Below are 6,000 nucleotides of genomic sequence, written 5' to 3' on the forward strand. Positions count from 1 at the left end.
TGTGAGTACTTGTGAAAGTCACAGTAGCTCAAAAAATCTTTCTTATGATTTGTCAAGATTAGAGAGACGTGTACTCTTGAATTCTTTAGTGGAAGCTGTAGATGGCTTTAGGTGAGCATACAGTTTCTGCTTGTAGTGAGATTATTCGCATCAACTCAGCAACCACCAAGCCTGCGATGTGAAGACACTGCAGTGGATATTTAAGGGTAAGTAGGCTACCTACGGTTCTTGCCTTCAGGGATTTTACATGCTAGTGTGGATGGGTGAACAAGGATAGCATGCGATGGGATGGCATGAATGTTGTAAACTAATGCAAACACACAGCACTGACTTTCTTTGAAACTTCATTTCTGGCATAGAGGGTATATTAAGTCAGTAAATGAAATACAATTATGAAGAAATCTATTAGGAAAATTACTGATAATCAATTTATTGCAATATACATTGATCTCGAATATACCAGGCACTAAGTCAGCCACTGGAAATCCAAAGAAAAATAAGCACGATCCCTGTCCTTGCAGACCTGACACAGAGGAAGGGGAGACAGACAGCCATTGGTGGCGCATTATTAGGAGAGACATCAGCCCGCCATGTCTCTGCGCCCTCTTCTTGGGTAGAATTCCCAGGACCACTTGGATATCGGAGCATCCTGGTCAATGAAGTCATTGAAGGAGTGACAGGCACAACCCTGCCACACTTGGGCAGGCAGGAAAGGAAGGTGGAGGAAGGGGAAGAGGAAGGGAAGTATGAGAAAGGGCAGGAGGAAGATGACCCCCGCCCATGGTCTGCACATGTCACCCAAAATGACCACTCTGCCATGGCTAAACTTCTCTAAGACAGCATGGTTAAAGCTGCAACTTTCCAAGTGGCCTGAGAACATTTGCCAACCCTGCAGCTGAACTCCTCTGCCCCATCCTATGTCTCCGCAGGCTCACTGCAGCTTGCCCATGCCCTGGGAAAGCCTATAGGGTGTGGCTACGGCCCGAAGTGATTTCCAGTCCCTCTTGAGATCCAATCAAGGGGTCAGTCTGGAACCTCACATGGCTGGCTGGCTGCTGAGTGCCACATCTGTTGGTTTCAGAGCAGTTGGGAGTATCATGGATCTTCTAGCAACCTGGTGGGCATCTAACCCAGCATGTCTTAGTCACTTCTGGTTGGTATAACAATTCCTGTAGACTGGGTGCTGAAACAACACATGGTTACTTCCCACGGTTCTGGAGGCTGGGAAGTCCAAGATCAAGATGCTGGCAGGTCTGGTGTCTGGTGAGAGCCTGCTCTCCGGTTTGTAGGTGTCCTTCTTACTGTGTCCTCACATGGTGGAGAGTGAGAAAGATCCCAGGTCTCCTCCTCCTTAATCCCATTCATGAAGGCTCCACCCTCATGACCTAATTACTTCCCAAAGCCCCTCATTCTGACACCATCACATTGAGGAGTAGGCTTCATCTTATGAATTTGTGAAGTTCAAAAACATTCATTCTATAGCACAGCAGGCTGAAGTTTTTGAAATTCATGTTAGAATACAGGTTAACCATGTAGGCTCTGATGCCAGGCTACCTGGGGTCAAATCCCCACTGTAGAAGTTGCCAGTTGTTTAACTGTGGTCAAGTTTCTTTAGCTCACCAAGTATCAAAATGGAGATGTAAAAAAACCCAAATTTAACAACGCCTACTTCTTGGGGGCATTGGGAGACTTAAGTAACAGAACGTACATAAAGCTCTTCACTAACATCTGCCACGTGGTGCTTAATTATGTTATTATAACCCTTCGGAATGGTTCCCACCAGTCAGTGATTGAGTAAGACCCTTGGCGTGTCAGGGTGGTGTGGGAAATGGAAATACACCATGAATAGTCCTGTAACTTCAGAAGGGTTGAGGGGCTACTTCCCCTCTTTGGAAGGGGTTGAGTGGGGTACAATTACCAATTCTTGGTTTTCTTTTCAATCTTAGCAGACAGGGTATAATTTTAATAAGATGAAAGGAAGTTTGCAGGTTCCCGAGGACAAAGACGATCACAGGCCAGCCTTGTGTGCCTGCAGCTGCCCTGATCATCGTGAGGAATCTGGATCAAGGAATTTGCAGTAAAGGGACACATCCGTGCCCATGAGGTCTCCTTTTCCCCCCAGTGGGGAGGGGGGAAAGAGGCGGGAGAAGAACCCAGCTCGAGTCCTCTTTCATAATTGCTGCTGTTAAAACAGGGGTGGTGGTGCAAGTGTGTTTCAGACGGACTTCATGAGCATTCCTGGGCTCCATTCTGTAGGGTGGCGGCTCTGATTTCTTAAACTGCCTGATCAGAGCTTATACTTTTGACCTAGGGACAAACCATATGTCCCTAGCTCTGTTTTTGCAAAAGATTAAGTAAATGTTCATATCGGAGTGTAATTAAAATGTCCATACATATTCTCTTAAATACATTTTTATTTTACATTGGCACCTTCTTTTCCCCTTTATGTTCCAAGAAAACACCAATACCTAACTTTTGTACTTACGCTATTTTGGCTCAAGAAAACAGCACTGAATCTAGGATTCCCTCCCCCACCCCACACCCTCCTCCTGCCAGTCCCGGAGTGGCTTCCTCCTCCCTTCCAGTGGTTTTTCTTTATTCACAGCCCTATTCCCCAGTGGTTAACACGGATGCAGGAAGACATACATGAATGTAACGCACTATCAGGGAGTGCTTACTGTATTCCGCCGGCATCTTGAGAACAGCACCTGTCACTGACCCCGCCCCGCCCCGCCCCCAGGTGTCCGGGAAGCAGTACGGTACCAGGAGTCCGCAAACAGCGAGCCGTGGAATTGCTAGATTGCTAAGGAGTGTGACATCTCCGTGGAGACCCGTGAGATGAAGATAGGTCCAAAGCAGTGACTATTCAGTGGATGTGCAGATTAGCAACTCCCGCTGTCGCTTGCTCAATCTATGTCAGGTACTGTACTAATAAGCACTAACAAGCATTATTTCACTCATTCTTCACAACAAGCCCAACGAGACAGCTATGATTGTTGTCACTGTTCACCCCATTTTTGATGAGGTTTTGAGCAGTTAAGTAACACTCCTGAAGTCTCATAGCTAATTAATGGCAGAACTGAGATTTGTTTTTATTTTATTATTTTTAGAGACAAGTCTCATTCTGTCACCCAGGCTAGAATGCAGTGGCCTGATCATAGCTCATTGTAACCTCAAACTCCTGGGCTCAAGCAATCCTCCTGCCTTGACCTCCCAAAGCGCTGGGATTATAGGAATGAGCCACCAAGCCTGGCCAGAACTGAGATTTCAACCATGTCTGTCTTATGCCATAGCCCGTTTTGTGTTCCCCCAGGTGAGGTAGCCTTGGGACAGGGCTGGGCTGGGCATGAGGGATTGACTGTGCCTGTGAGTTGCTTAACAAGGGGGATATGTTCTGAGAAATGCGTTGTTAAGGGATTTCATTGTTATGAGAACATCATAGAGGGCACCTATATTAACCGAGATGGTATAGTCCACTACACACCTCGGCTACACGGTACAGCCTGTTGCTCCCAGGCTACAAAGCAGCACAGCATGTTATTGTGCTGAATACTGTAGGCAGTTTTATCACAATGATAAGCATTTGTGTGTGTGAACGTAGAAAAAGTACAGTAAAAATATAGTATAAAAGATAAAAATGTGGTATACCTGGGGCACTTACCATGAATGGAGCTTACAGTGCTGGAAGTTGCTCTGGGTGAGTCAGCGAGTGAGTGGTGAGTGAACGTGAAGGCCTAGGACATTACTGTCCACTACTGTAGACTTTATACACATTCAAGCTACACTAAATTTATAAAAAGATATTTTTCTTTTCGATAACAAATTAACCTTAGCTTACTGCAACCTTTTTCTATATAAACTTTTAAGTTTTTTCTGACTTTTGACTCTTTTGCAATAACATGTAGCTTAAAACACAAACACATCATGGCATGCTTGTACAAAAATATTTTCTTTCTTTATGTCCTTATTCTATAAGCTTTTTCTATTTTTAAAATTTTTTATTTTTACTTTTTAAACTTTTTTTGTTAAAAACTAAGACATAAACATACACATTAGCCCAGCCCTACACAGGGTCAGGATGATCAATGTCACTGTCTTCCACCTCCGCGTCTTGTCCCACTGGAAGGTCTTCAGGGGCAATAACACACCAGGAGCTGTCGTCTCCTCTGACAACAATGCCTTCTTCTGGAATGCTGCCTGAAGGGCCTGCCTGATACTCTTTGACAATTGATTGTTTTTTATAAGTAGAAGGAATACAATCTAGAATAATGATAAAATATATAGTACAGAAAATACTAGGTGATGAGAATTTTTCAGCTCCTCTATAATCTTATGGACCATCTATATGACAGTGGTGTATTGTTGACTGAAACATTGTTATGTGTCGTATTTTTATTGAATGCAGAGTTCAGTTTCCTCCAGGGGTGGCAAAATTGTGGGCCCTATAGTGTGGCAGGGGGATGGGTTCCCCTGATTTATTCCATCAGAGAATGATTTACCACCAGCTGCTTTATGGAAGGTAACATAGGATAGGATAGGCATTGTGATAGAAATCAGGAATGTAGATGATCTCATTGATATGCAGAATCTAAAAAAAGCTGAATTCATAGAAGTGGAGAATAGAATGATGGCAGTGGGGGTGGAGGGGAGGGGGGAATGGAGAGTTGCTTGGCAAAGGTTTCAGTGAGGCAGGAGGAATAAGTTTTGAGATCTCTTGTGTAGTAGAGTGACCATAGTCAGTAATCATGTATATTTCAAAATAACTAAAAGTAAATTTCAAATGAATCACCAAAAAAAGTCAAGTGAGGGAATGGATATGTTAATTAGCTTGATTTAATCACTTCACATTGTGTACATTTATCAAAACATCACACTGTACTTGTTGTAATAATCAAAATGGAGTTGCTTGTGTTAAAAGCCCTGACAAACAGAGCCAGGGCAGGCCATGAAGGGAGAGTTCTCATGCATAAATGCCCAATAACAAGAACTCTCACAAAACTCTACAAAAACTACAACGTTGCACAAAGGCCATCACAAAAAAAAATTACTGCTGGGAGGTCCAGCAACTGCCTGTACGACCTTGAACTGGCACCTTTGTTACTGATCCTTGTACCCAAGGATAATTATCTCAAAACAATTACGTAATCTTCCTCATTTTTCCTTTAAAAACCTTTGTCTTTCTTTACCTCCCTGAACATGCAGATAGTTTACTATGGCATCGGTATTCCCATTGCAACGCCTATTTCTGAATAAACACCATTTTCTTTTAGGAAGTCTCCCTCTCTGTTTGTTATTTCCGCTTATGTACTCTATAAATACAATACCATTATGATTTGTCAATTAAAATTATATACATTAAAAAATACAATTACAAAAAAATAGGAATGTTGAGATGAATAGTCCTTTTGGCTTTTTATTAAAGGGAAGACGGATCCGTAAGCAACCAGGTCTAATCCCGAGCTGGATGCAGGAAGCACATGTGAAGTTGTGTGAGTGTGGAAGGCAGAGGGCTTCACTCTGTTTGTGAGAGTTACGGGAGAGTCTTCACCTTTGGAGGAGGCTTTGCTGGGCAGAGAAAAGTAAAGAAAGTCATTTCAACAAGGAAGCATAGTACATTGGTTGGCTTGAAGGTATAACATGTACGTTGTTAATGCAGGATAGTGAGGAAGCAGTGGCTGGGGTATGAGCTATGTATGGGGAAGGAGGGGCAAAGATGGTTTATGACAAAGATACGCAGCAAATCTCTTCCTGTTATATTTTAACAATAATAAAATAACATTTATTTATTATTGTCACAACAAAAGTGGGAAAGAAAACAATGCAATATAATTTTCATGATCACCCTTTTTTTCTTTTTTATTTCAGCATATTAGGGGGGTACAAATGTTTAGATTACGTATATTGCCCTTGCCCCACCCGAGTCAGAGCTTCAAGCGTGTCCATGCCCCAGATGGTGGGCATCGCTCTCATTATGTGTGTCTACACCCATCCCCTCCTCGC

Source organism: Eulemur rufifrons, chromosome 3 (genome assembly GCF_041146395.1).
Source record: "Eulemur rufifrons isolate Redbay chromosome 3, OSU_ERuf_1, whole genome shotgun sequence".
Lineage (NCBI taxonomy): Eukaryota > Metazoa > Chordata > Mammalia > Primates > Lemuridae > Eulemur > Eulemur rufifrons.